This window comes from Strix uralensis, chromosome Z (genome assembly GCF_047716275.1).
Source record: "Strix uralensis isolate ZFMK-TIS-50842 chromosome Z, bStrUra1, whole genome shotgun sequence".
Taxonomy (NCBI): domain Eukaryota; kingdom Metazoa; phylum Chordata; class Aves; order Strigiformes; family Strigidae; genus Strix; species Strix uralensis.
This window is the reverse complement of record NC_134012.1, coordinates 29,913,747-29,927,391: the sequence shown is the minus strand read 5'-3', so window position 1 is coordinate 29,927,391 and position 13,645 is coordinate 29,913,747. Positions and strand designations below refer to the sequence as shown.

General features: G+C 42.2%; 1 protein-coding gene across 2 annotated transcripts in view; it reads left to right on the top strand.

The window, feature by feature from the left end:
- The first annotated feature begins 8,663 nt into the window (after positions 1-8,663).
- Positions 8,664-13,645, top strand: part of RFX3 (regulatory factor X3) — a 134,608-nt gene continuing 129,626 nt past the window's right edge. For both annotated transcript variants that reach the window (XM_074855477.1, XM_074855476.1), the window contains exon 1: positions 8,664-9,081. The gene's annotated coding sequence lies outside the window, so the exon portion shown is untranslated. The remainder of the gene's footprint in view (positions 9,082-13,645) is intronic.

The window sequence follows — 13,645 nt, the reverse complement described above, 5'->3', positions numbered from 1 at the left end:
AGACATTTTGAGGAAAAGAAGGTGACTAGAAGTAGTCAGCATGGATTTATGAAGGGTAAATCATTTGTGACCAACCTGATAACCTTCTATAATGAAATGACTGCCTTGGTGGATGAGTGGGAAGTAGTGGTTGTGTTTATCTCAACTTCAGAAAAGGTTTTGACACTGTAATCTGTAACATCCTCAGACAAACAGATGAAGTGTGGACTACAAAAATGGAGGTGGACTGAAAACTGGCTGAACTGCCAGGCCCAAAGGGTTGTGGTCACTGATACAAAGTCCAGCTGGTGTGGAGTGGTCACTACTGGTATGCTACAGGGATTGAGACTGAGTCCAGTACAGTTAAACAATTTCATTAATGGCCAAGAGATGGTGGGACAAGACTGCAACCTTAGCAAATGTGCACATGATACAAAACTGAGATGAGTGCTGCTATTCAGAGGGACCTGGACAGGCTGGAGAAATGGGCTACCAGAAACATCATGACATTCAAGAAAAGAAAATACCAAGTCCTGCACTCAGGGAGAAATAACCTCCCACACCAGCACAGGTTGACCTCCAACCAGCTGGAAATCAGCTTTAACAAAAGAAGCCTGGAGGTCCTGGAGGATGACTAGACCATGAGTCAGCAATGTGCCCTTGAAGCAAAAGCCAACAGCCTCCTGGGTTGCATTACAGAGTGTTGCCAGTAAGTGGGGGAATGTCATCCTTCCTCTTTGCTCAGCCCTGTGAGAGATATCTGGAGTACTGTGTGCAGTCCTGGGCTCTCCAGTGCAAGAGAGACATGGACATACTGGAGTGAGTCAAGCAAAGGACCACAAAGATGATTAAGAGACTGAAGCATCTCTCATACAAGGAAAGGCTGAGAGAGCTGGGAGTCTTTAGCCTGGATAAAAGAAGGCTCAGGGAGATCTTATCACTGTATATAAATACCTGATGGGCAGAGTAAAGAAGACAGACCCAAACTCCTGTCAGTGGTCCCCAATGATAGGAGAAGCAGAAATGGGCACAAATCAAAATACATAAAATTCCATCTAAACAGATTAGGAAAGTTTTTTTACTGTGAGGATGGTTGAACACTGGAACAGGCTGCTCAGAGAAGCTGTGAAGTCTCCATCCCTGGAAATACTCAAACTTGACTGGACACAGCCTTGAGCAACCTGCTGTGGCTGATCTGTCCTGCACAGGGGTGAGACTGGGCACTCTCCAGAGGTGCCAGCCAGCCTTGATGTTTCTGCCATTCTTGTGCTTGGAACTTCAGTGAGACCCAATAGTAGCAGAGTACAGTTTCAGGAACAAGAATTAGCCATACTGTGCTGCTGCCAATATGGTCTCAGCAAAGAGGAACAGGATCTGAAATTTGTATGTAGAAAATATCAGAAGCATGTGGAATACAGATCTATAGTCTTTCATTTTATTCGTCATGTGCTTTGAGCAAACTCAGATAGCACTTGGGGGAAAAAAAGGGTTTAGCCTGAAGAGGAGTGAGACCAAAATTTATTTATGCCTCTGTTTTCTAATGACAGTCTGAGCCACTTTTCTTGACTGTTCAATTTTTGCCTTGAGTTTTGGCCTTTGCCTTTCCTACTTGCTGTGGCAGTGGACATAGTGCCCAGGCCTCCCCTGTGCTGGCTTGCCTTCTGTGTTGCCACCTCATGCTCCTGTCCGGCATTCCCATGGCCAGCAGCCTGGTGAGGGGGCTTTGCACACCCAGGATGTCCCTACTTACCTTGGCCCACAGGTACCCACATGGCTGGTCCCACACTGCTGGGGTCCCTTGCTGAAGATGCTCACGCAATGCTCTCAGCAGGAAAGGAGCTCATACCCATGTTTGTGAAAGCACTGGAGCCTGCTTCACCCCTAGGGTGATGAGCCAAGGTTACAGAGCAGGCTGCTGGCAACACTGCATTTGCCCTGTTATCAAACTCTTGGAAATATTACTTCTGCTCTTCCTGCCTCCTCCTGCTTTAAACAAGCACCAGGTTTATCACAGTCCATCAGCCCAAGTACCCCAGTCAGCCTCCTGGGACAGCCCTTTAGGGCAGTCACAGCCCACCTTGCTTGATCACTGCTGCTGGTACAGACACATCTGCCTCTAATTCACAGCCCTGCAGCTACTACTAATGAGAACAGTCAGCATCTTCACCTACCTGCTCCCCACCTACACAAGCAAACCCATGCCTGTCTTGGTGGGGTGCAGCTCAGAGCCAGCAAGGAGCAGCAAGGGCTCCTGCAAAGACTGATGTGCCCAAAGCCACCCCCATCTCAGGCAGGGTGTTGTAACCTACGTATTTGCAAGGCAGCCCACAAGCCTGTGATTTGGACACAAAACAGTCCTGCTAGCTCTGAGTACCACGTAGCATCAGCCTCCAGGAGAGGTATCATAGGACAGTGAAAATGAGCTGAGGAACCCCTCAGAACCACAGTCAAGTAAGTGGGACTCTTCCTGCATGGAAGGGGCCATGCACTTTTGAGTCTTTTTGCATGCTTGTAATTTTGGATGCTACCAAAAAGAAAAATTAAATCTCAAAATAGCAACAGATTTTAAGCTTTAGTATGTAACAGGTTTTCAGTTTGACAGATTTGATTGTACAAATTAGGAAAGAAATGAAAATACACATAAGAGGCTTGAATAAATGTTTTCTCTAGGCTTGCTGCAATGGGGGGGAAAAGTGTCATGCAGAACGTACATATTTATACCAAAAGCAGGCCACAACACCCTTGATTGTATACCACAACTCCCACTGCAAATTTGTATTTTCATAACATTGTATGTGTTTGGCTAACTGACTCAATATACAAAGCATTATATTACAAACAAAGGCTGTTGTTTACAAATGCGAAGCCTACCAAAAGACCCTAGACTGGTCTACTCTAGCCCAGCCTAATGATGAAGTATCCCCATTTGACTTCACCAAAGAAGCCAAGTCTATGTAAACAAGTGGATGATTTGATTTATAATTGTGTGCTGAATTTAAATTAAGATCTATTAGGCATATGTTCTTGAGGCTGGATAGTTGTATTAGAGAAGTTCTCTATTAGATTTTTAAAATTCATCTGCAAATTTACTCACTTACGGAGTAGGTAGTACCGTTCTCACAAGGAGTACTGTGTGTTGCATTCTCAAGAAACATTAATTTACTACTTCAGCTATCTGAACTTTTTTTTCTAGAAAGGGCAATGCTCACTTGGTTTTCACAGCAGTTACGAAGTCCAGATGCAGTCTGGTGAAGGCAAGGACTTGTACTAACTCTGTGGGACAACAGAGTGCAGAAAGTGACAGTTAGTTACTTTATCCTGTATCACTGTCTGGAGTGGATTGATTTAATCACTACAGATCAAGGGATAATTCCATCCAACCCACAGACTTTTCTGCCATGGTCTTTGAGCATCAGAGAGAAATTTTAAAGCCTAGTGTGTGGCCACACAGCTGAACACCTTCTCTGGTGTCTGTAGAAAAGCCAATGCCTAGACTCAGGAACCTATGGCATTGCCACATGTACAAAGGTCATCAATTTGGCAGCATTCCCTGATAACAGGAAGTTGGAGCAAAATGATTTTTGTTGAAATTGTTTAAATGACTATTCAAACTCCGGTTAAACAACTACAAACCCTGCATTCAATAATCCAAATAATTTCTTTCAGGATTTGGTCTGGAGATTTTAGTCATTTTCCTAAAGAAATGTGGATTCTCAGTGTCTGGTATAATCTCAGATTTCGCATGGCAACCAAACAAATCTGTATTTGTCTATTTAAAATACAATGTGGCTTAACATATGCCTACTTGGTGTTTTTTACATTTGTTACATCAGATACTGGGAATGATGAATCCCTGTTATACTGGATTATTTTTACTCATTATACAGGTAAAGCTGCTCTAGCCTTATTTTAAAAATTGTTACTGATACTTCTGTGTGTGTTACTGGTTTACTACAAACTCAGTGTAACCAAACTATAAGAGACTTAAATAGTGTCAAGCTTCTAAACTAACTATGGATATGCCTACTACAGCATTTTAGTTCATATCAACAGTGTATTGTCAAGGCAAATCTTTTATCACCGCCACTTACGTGCTTTCTCTTCATGATGCAGACTTGGTGCCTGCAAACTCTGTGTGCCTTTTCAAGGCACCTTTTCAATGCAACCAAATTGCAATTCCAATTGCAATGCAATTCCATGAGTGTCCATAATGTTTCAGTTGCTTATGTGGATGCAAGAGCCTCAACTCAGTGAGTGGGCCACACCCCTTAAGTCCTCCAGTGTATAGTAAACTCAGAGGTAGCAGCAAAAAGCTCTCAGTATGTACAGCTTATGGCAACATCCTGGAGTGCTTTTCATGTCAGGTGTCACCAGCTTTACATTTGCTCTTTACAGTCAGTTGTTGCCATCTTATTCCTTCCTCATCCCTGCAAATGATGGTATTGTCCATGTCTTCTATGTCTTGGAATTGTCAACAGGGTGCCACATGGGAAACTACAAGGAGTCCAGGAAAGTGTGTTTCTTGTAAAACTGTGTGAACAGCAAGCTCGCAGTATCAGGAGGATACCAAACTGATGGTCTGCCAGTGATCACCTCATCAACCACTGATGAGAGGACCTGCACCTAGGGTGAAATATAATTTAGGAAGATGAAGTAATTTCTTTGTGGAAGATACATCAGAACCCAGGACTTCCAGAGCAGCGTGGCAGTACTGTCCACATAACAGAGGGCATAGGCAAATGTGAGTTGGGCACCCTACTGAGCCTCCTGCCCAGAAAAGCAGTGTGCCCGTGTGTTCCCACCCCCAAGGTAAAACATGCAAGCTGCACTGGTAGCTGAGTCAGTAGAGAAAAAGGAGTCTCAGTTCCTCAACTATCTGGTACAGACTGATAAGAGGAATTTGGGTGTTCCTGAATGAACAGCCAGGACACATAGCCAGCAGGTTGAGTGAGGTGATTCTCCCCCTCTACTCTGCTCTAGTGAGACCCCACCTGGAGTACTGTGTTCTGCTCTGGAGTCCTCAGTACAGAAAAGACATGGACCTGTTGGAGCAGGTCCAGAGGAGGGCCACAAAAATGATCAGAGGGATGGAACAGCTCTCCTATGAGGCCAGGCTGAGAGAGTTGGGGCTCTTCAGCCAGGAGAAGAGAAGGCTCTGGGGAACCCTTATTGCAGCCTTTCAATGCTTACAAGGGGGCTTATAAGAAAGATGTGGGCAGAGATTTTAGTAGGACCTGTAGTGATAGGACAAGGGGTAATGGGAACATTCAAGTTCAGGCTGGACTGGGCTCTGAGCAACCTGATCTAGTTGAACATGTCTGTGCCTATTGCAGGGGGGTCCCTTCCAACCCAAAACATTCTATGATTCTGTGATACTATGACACTCCAGGATGCTAACTGAAGAAGAAAAGCCAGCATAAAAAATCACTTACTGTTCATGCAAACAGCAAGGGATCGACCCTATGGTCCAAGCCAACCTCACCTAACCCTATTAAAAATCAACATATTAGTAGGCATTTGGAGGAACATTCATCACACATAACTGGACTACAGGTATGCAGATCGCCATGCAAGAGTAATATATACTAACTGTGTATTATACTAACTGTGCCAATAAGACTTCTGGATTAGATGTACCCATGGTCTGAATCAGTTTGATTGCTCTTACACACTTTAGTATTTTGTATTGTCTTTATATTGTTTCATAAGATACATAGATAATGTGTTCTGCACAACATGGCTGATAGGAGTGCCTTATAGTACAAATGACTGTATCTGAAAACCATTTCGAAACGTATGAAGTGGACTTAATAAAAAAAGGGTTATGTGGTATGAGATTACTAGACAGGTTAATTATGACCCTATAAGAAATATTCAAACTCTATAAAATTCTGTATTTTTGAAAGTCCTGAGGGATGGCAGTGTAATTCTGTTGAAGATCAAAAACTTAAAGCATTACAAATCTAGTATCAGAAAAAAAGCAGTTAATAGGAATAGCCTTTCTTCCATTATCATTCTCAACAAAAGAAATTGCAGTATAAATTACTGCATATGAAACTAATTCTTTTTCAGAGCTGTTAAAGTTTTGATTCTGAGAACAGTAAGTGATACTTTTCAAAGTACATGAGCAACTTCTGTCCAACCCTGTGTAACTTCACTGGTGAAAAACTTTGATTATATTCTGTTTAATCCTTATCCACATAAAAAGGCATAAAATTATTCTGAGATATAGAGTATATTCTGCGTCCAAATGTAAAACACAAGGCTTTTAACGATACACTTTTAATCAATAGTGCTCTCATATTTCAGTTTGGCAGGTTGTTTAATACTGTCATTAGTTACAGAAGTTCTATGAAGTGATTGAATGTTTTTATTGATTATCTTGCAATGAGTAACTGTTGACAAGTTCAAAAAAAAGAGATCATCTCTTCAAAAATTAAGATGTGTTCTTTGATAAAGATAAAATTGATGAAATTTCAAGATAAAAATTTGTAGAAATATATTTGAAATTATTTGAAACAGAACTTCAGTTTCCGTTAGGCCCTGACTGATCCAAGTGGGTATCTCTGAAAATTAATTTTATAGATGGAAGCATCAAAACATTGAAGTGATTAAATAATTTCCCTGTAACAAAAGTAGCTGCTACTCTCTCTCTGACACCGCAAATGATCATGTATTTATAGACTGAAATGCTGGTATAGATTAAAATATTCTGCAAATACACTGGCTCAAGGAAAGAAGTGTAGTGATATTTATATGTGTATATTGTAAATTTCTGCCAAGGCCTGAATTAGGTTTGATTTGTTCTTTCCACACAGACAGACACATAAAATTCTATGATTTGAGAACGCAAATCAACAGCCCAGTGCTTTTATCCTTCAACTTTAAAACATTTACCACAGCTCACCCTGTTCATCTTGCAAGCAAATAAGCATGCAAATGACAACACAATAGAAAACACAGTACAGTACCAAGAAGTAAAAACTTAATGGCACCACTTTCTTTAGCAACAAGGATGAGATGAATGTTGCTAAAGCTTTACCATGGAACTGAGTCACATTGCTCTGGCAACAATTTTCTCATAAAACTACTCAGTGTCCAACACCTCTTTTTGTCCTTTACATTGTTCACATGAAATTTAAAATTCAATGACAACACAAATCCTCACACCTTTCAATGTACTACCAGCTAAATAAAACTACCTGTATTTGCTGGATAGGTAGAGTGAAAGATGCTTATCAAAATATCTTTTACCTTCAAATGAATTGACTGCTTAAACACATTGCTATATATTCTTATTAAATTAGATTGCTTATGGTTGTGTCTCAGTGTTTCTGATTGACAAGGCTACTGTTGCAAGCGAGCGAGTGTGAGTTTTTAACACACCCAGACATCCACTGAGGTTGAAGATCTCAACAGAGCAGTTACTAGTTTAGCATCTCAGGAAGGTAAGGTTCCACAGAAGCAAGTAGCTTCAGCTGTAAAAGTGCAGTTTTATCAATTCAAGACTCTTCTGTTATAGACTTAAGCTCTGTCAGTTAAAGTTTTATTTTTATATACTTACGGATTTTTCAGTATTTTTTTGTAAACAGTTGTTAGGGCTATGACAGTTACATGGAGCCCTGAAAATCGCAGTAAATCTTTCAGAATGCTTCTGCGGTATGTAAGAGCAATTTCAATCTGTTCCTGTAGGGACAGGTGTAGTGAAGTGATTGTAGGGTATGTGAGGCAAATGTCAAGTGCTTATAGCAACAGGTATGAGAAAGATGTCAAGATTGTTAAACCATGTGTTGGTAACAGAACATGTGAGCGTACAAGGCAGTACATAGGAAACCGTCATGAGAGAATTATGTGGTTTACATAGACTACAGACAAGCATTACTGGCTACACAGGCAGTAGCAGCTGTGTATAGAGCTGCAGACGTACTTTGCAGAGCTGCACATAGTGATGCACTGGGACTACACACACACTATAGCGGCCATTAAATGTGTGGGTATCGTGTGGGTATCGTACATAGCCAGAGAACACCTACACCTCCATGTCACCCGTCCCCCAAGTACACACCTAGAACGAACGGAGACACACACTGTCAGGAAACCAGCCGGTTTTCACAGCTGTGCGTCAGCACCACAGCTGTGGCCTCCACATCCCCACCGCCTGCAAAGGGGCGGAGGCCCGCCGGCGCGCCAAGGCTAAGTAGACCCGGGGCGGACACCGGGCGCCCCAGGGCCTTGGTTCGGCCACGGCGCGGCCTTGCGCCTCCCCGCTGGAGGAGCCCAGGGTGGGCAGGGCCACCGCCGAGCCACAGCGCTGCGGGCCCTGCCGGCCCTGCCGCCGCCGACCCTCCCGCCTTAAAATGGCGGCAGCCAGACGGCTCCCCCACGACCATCGGCTCCTCGCTGCCATTTTCCGAGGGAAGGAGGCGTGGGACGCCTCTGACAGGCGGCCGTAGGAGGGGAGGCGCAGCCGCCACCGGGCCTGACTTCCTGCCCGTCCCGCCTGGCGGCAGCTCCCGCACCCACCGGCGGACGTTGGGCGACCCCCGCGGCGGGCAGCGCGCCGCAGCCCGGCCCGCTCCTCCCCGCCCGCCGGAAGTGGCGTCAGGCGGCCGCGGGCCCGGCCCAGGCAACAGCGGCGCGGCCACGCCCCTCGCCGCGGGCCCCTCGCCGCCACCCGCCGCCGCCGTCGCCGCTCCGCTGCCTCTCCGCGCGCCCGCTCGTGCTGGCGGCCCTGAGGCAGCACACCAGCCGAGGCGGTGTCCGGTCTGCGCTCAGGGAGCGGTCCCTGCCCGCCCCGGCGCCGTCCGTTAGGGCAGGCCCCGCCTCTTCCGGGCCTCTCCGGCTGGGCCGCCGCCTCCTCCTCCTTCGCTCGCTCTCCCTTTTGTGAGTTATAGCAACCGTTGCCTTGTGAATCAAGCGCCATAGTCACCGTAGTCCTGGCGACTGTTACCCATCAACAACAACCGCTCCGCTCCTGCTCCTCCTCCTCCTCCTGCTGCTGCTCCTCACCCCCTTCCTCATCGTCACCCACAACAACAACAACAACAACAGCTTCCAGCAGCAACGACAGCGGGAACCCCACCACAGCCCGCCTCAGCTCAGGTGAATATGCTTGTCGGGCGCACGCCGGCCCTCCCTCCGCTCTCCCTCCCCCAGCCGCTGCCTCCCCCCTCCTCGCAGCATCCGGGCTGGGGCTGCTCCCTTGGGCTCCGCGGTTGGATGCGGTGCAGCGAGGGGGACGTGGGTCGCCCTCTCGGCTCCCCCGCTTTCTCCCGCCGCCTCCCCCTCTCCGTCCCTTTTCCTTATCCTTCTCCCTTCGCTGCGCCCCCCGCCCCGGTCCCTCTCCCCCTGGGTGTACTTTGCGGTTGGGTGGGGAGCGCGAGAGGAGAGGTTGGGATGGGGGTGTCAGTTGGGTGGGGAGGGCAGCTGGCCGTGGTGCGAAGTGAGGAAGAAGAGAGGCTTGACGATGATGGGGACGGAGGCACGCTTCTGGGACCTCCAGGATAATTGTTTGGATGCGGTGCGTACGCATATTACTTGGTCTTTCGTTTGCACGGGTGAGGGAACGTAGAAATCGGGGAACGAGGCTCCGGCCACAGTCTGAGGTTACTTACTTTAAACCCGAAAAAAAAACATGGGGAGGGCAGGAAAGATGCAGCCAGGGACAGATCCTGTAGCACACCGAGAGCAGGGGCTGTTTTTCCCCTTTCACTTATAGGGGCCTTGTTCTGATTTGATGCGACTGATAAATGTTGCAGGTTTTTGTGAACTTGGTATATCTTTTAATGATGCTCTCGTGCTGTCGATCATATCAATCACTTTTCTATGCTTTATGTAGCCATATATTTTTTCTTTTATTCATAATTAATGTTGTTGCTTATTTTAGTGCAAGCTGTATTTTCTTTGTATTGTGTTGTTTTTTTTTTTTTTTTATTCAGTACCCCCACCCATAAATACACAGAGTAACAGGGTTTTTTTTTTCTTCTTGCACTCCTTCTGCAGGGGATTATTTTTTAAATGGTGTTTTCATGCTGCTAGTGTAGTATGGAACAGTACATGTGTAGATCTAGTTTATGCACAGTGAGTTATGCTCATGTGGAGAGAATCCATTTCAGTTTCCTTAAACTCTCCACAATGAAGGAGATTCAAGATACTGAGTGCAAATTTGTGTGCTGAGCTGCAAAGAAAGGAGAGAACAAGAAATAGTATTAAAAAAAAAAAAGCCCTTGTGATTCTGTCATTACTATTGTATTTCAAGAGTACATTTGGGAAAGAGGGAAGAGGCAGCTTTTTTCTCTGAAGGAGCTGTAGTGGAAACTGTGTTACTAATGGGGATGTTTTGCCTTTTATTTTCATTCCAAAATGCTTGTTTTCTTCATCCTCTTTGTGATTGCTTGCTAAAGATCTATGTTGTCAGTGGTATCAAGTCATACTTTATTTTTTTTAATTCTTTCAGATAAAGTGAATTTTTGGCATCTATTATGGCAATGAAGTTCTCTTTTAACATCTCCATATCCAGTTGCACTTTCCGCTTTGACTTGTCAAATTATGTGTTGTCGTGGCAAGCCTTTTTCTTTTTGAAGTGAAAACTTATTTATGTCCTTACTGATTTATTCAGTAAAATATTTAGGAAAAAGGATGTTCTTGGTTTTAATCTAGAACATACATTTTAATTGTATATAGACTTTTTCTGTTTTTATGTCTGTAGAACCCTGTGTAAAATGCAGGGTTTCTTCTTTCAATAACAACATATTCGTTTGTCTCACATTGGAACTACCAATGACTGTGACAGGCAATTTTTCCAAGCGGCTATCAACTACAAAACGTGCTAAGTAGTTAGTGCATTGTTGATATTAATATTTCTTGAGCTAAGACATATTGAATCTGTCTTTTAATGGGCCAGCAAAAACGTAGAAAATACATTATTTTGAGTAGTGACCAAAGGTCTCTATGTTGTCATCTTTTTTTATGATTTTACTCAAGATGAAACCACTGAGTGCCAGTTTTCTAGGTCCTGCTGTCAAATAAGTTCTAAAGACATCAAGAATTTTCAGTGTGAGTTATAGTACTGTATCAGTTATATAGCACATTTAAATCTGAATGTATTAGTTTTATCGGGTAGTTTGTGTGATTCATAGGTTGTGAAATCATTCCTGGCATCTACTCTTGTTGAAAAGGGAAGATGTCAGTTCTGCACCATGCCTTTCTTGAGTAGCCCTCTTCCAGTGGGACAGAGTACTACTTGGGATGGAATTCTTCCTGGATGTTGAAATCTGTCTTTGCACAACATGTATCTAGACGCCTTGTAGCGAAGAAAAGTAGGCTACAAGACAGACTTTCTGTTTTAACTCTGTGAGCAGACAGAGATGCTTCTTAAAAATCAGATTAAAAGTACATGAATTTGTCTAAAATCAAAGACCTTTTTAGTACTATTTAGCCACATTTTCTTTAGGCAGTGACTGCAATTTGTAAGATAATAATGAAGCCATAATCACCTCTTAATATTATGGACTTTACTGAGAAAAGTATTGACTCTTTATTCTCTCTGAAATACTGTAATGATCATAGATGAGATCTTCATTGTGCATTCTGATTCCCTAATGTCTGCAGCTATCAAAATAGTTGGTGTTTGTGATACTAACCAATGTTTGAAAATGAGATGGCCTGTGATTTTTTTTTTTTTTTTTTTATTCATTGGTTTCCATGACTTAGAATGTATAGCTATCTAATGTGTTTCAGCATATCCTAATGAGCCTATCTGGATCATATGCTCTGTTGTGTTGTTAGTGAGCTAACCTATATTGTGCTACTGTGGAGAAACCCTTTCAGTCATCGTTCAGGGAATCAAAGGTACAATGCTGTTAAAGAGTTTCAAGGCAGGGTGCTTTATTTGATGATTAGGTTTGACTTTGCTAGCACTACCCCATTTCTTGTTCCTGCCTGATACTGTAGTTTGTTAATTACAAAACTCTACAGAAATAAATATTGCTGTAACATAAATAAAAATTTTCATTTACTAAACTTTACATTGAGAGGGAAGGCTGTTACTGTTTTCCTCTCGTACTTGAAAAGTAAGCAAGTACCTAAAATGCAATAATCTTTTATCATTGCAGTTTCTTTTAGTGTTCTAGATAGTGTTTCTGGTTTCCATGCTTTATTTGCCCACTTATGAAAGGCTTTCTTCCATCTTAAAATATTCCGTATTAGTTGTATTTTTACCTGCAGTCTCCAAAAGCTTACCAGCTGCAGGTGTTGTCATGTGGAATACTTAAGTCATGAATAAGCTTTTAAAAATACCAGATATATGACTCTTAAAGTCCTTTTTAAAAATTATTTTCAGTTGAAATGACATATTGTGAATGCATCACAAATACAGGCAGAGGAAAAAATAAGCTTTCAGTTGTAGTTGGAGTTCTATTTCAAAATCAAACTCTCTGTCAAATGAATGTATTCGAATAGCAGAAGTAGTATGTTTTTAAATTATGAATGAAACTACTTATTTTTTACTAAGAATGAGGCTGAAAAATTAATGAAGCTTTTAAAATGAATAGGCTTATGTTTTTCTGTTAACCACAAGTTTATTATTTATGTATTTCTGGTAAAGTTGGTTGTCAATCATAACAATACTTCTCTTTTCTCACAGATTATATGTATACCTGTATTTTTGAAATTTAAGAACCAGTACATATACTGATTTGGCTAAATCTGGTTTGTTAGGGACAGATGGCTGATTTGAACAGGTGTCACTTTCATTTCTTGTGCATTGGGTTGAGACTTCCAGAGGTTTACAAAAGAGATGCCTAAAGCAGGTGGTGATCTCTGCTTTGGTGACTAGCAAAATGTACTTTTGTGGGGTATTATTTTCCCAGTGACTAGGTGTGTTTTAATAGTTAACATGTCATATCAGAGTTTGAAGTGTTCCATATAGTATGATCATGTTATTTTTAATTCTTTTCTCATTGGACTTTTAAAGGAGATATGTCTATTTGGGTGTGGAATTTAGCAGTTTATGACTGTGTAGGACTAGCTGTGGTCCTAATAATTTTCATTCTTGCAAGACCAAGAGCAGATATATTGCTTGATGCAACATTTTGTTTCACTGGGTTTCTTACCTTTGCATTTTTTCTTAAAGAATATTTCACTTAAGAATATTTTCATAGAAATGACATATTATTAAGAACACAGGATTAATTTCAAACTTTTGTCTTTCTTTTTCTGGTAAACTTCTATATTAGCACACCTGCAGTTTTCTTTTTAAAATTTATCTTTCAATAATTACAATTTCCTCAGTTATAAAAGATTTTAATACAAAAGAATGAAATTGAAATTTGATTTCTAACAATTCTTAGGCATTTTTTGTTTCTAAGGGTTCCTTTTTTATATAACAATGACTGGTATTTATTAGTAGTTATTTTCTTTCTAGTAGATGCACCAGAGGGTGCTATGCTATTTGAAATACAAGAAGGAAAGAAAATAATAAAAATTCTTTAATTGAAATACACTGATAATGTATATGGGATTTGAATTAATCTTACAGAAATTTTTCTACTTTTTTCTGTGTATTGCAATATATAACAAATTTACTGGTTTGGCGATATTATGCTAAAAGTTATTGAAGAAATTGGCTGTTGCATATCTAAGTACATCTATGTGTGTGTCTATGTAT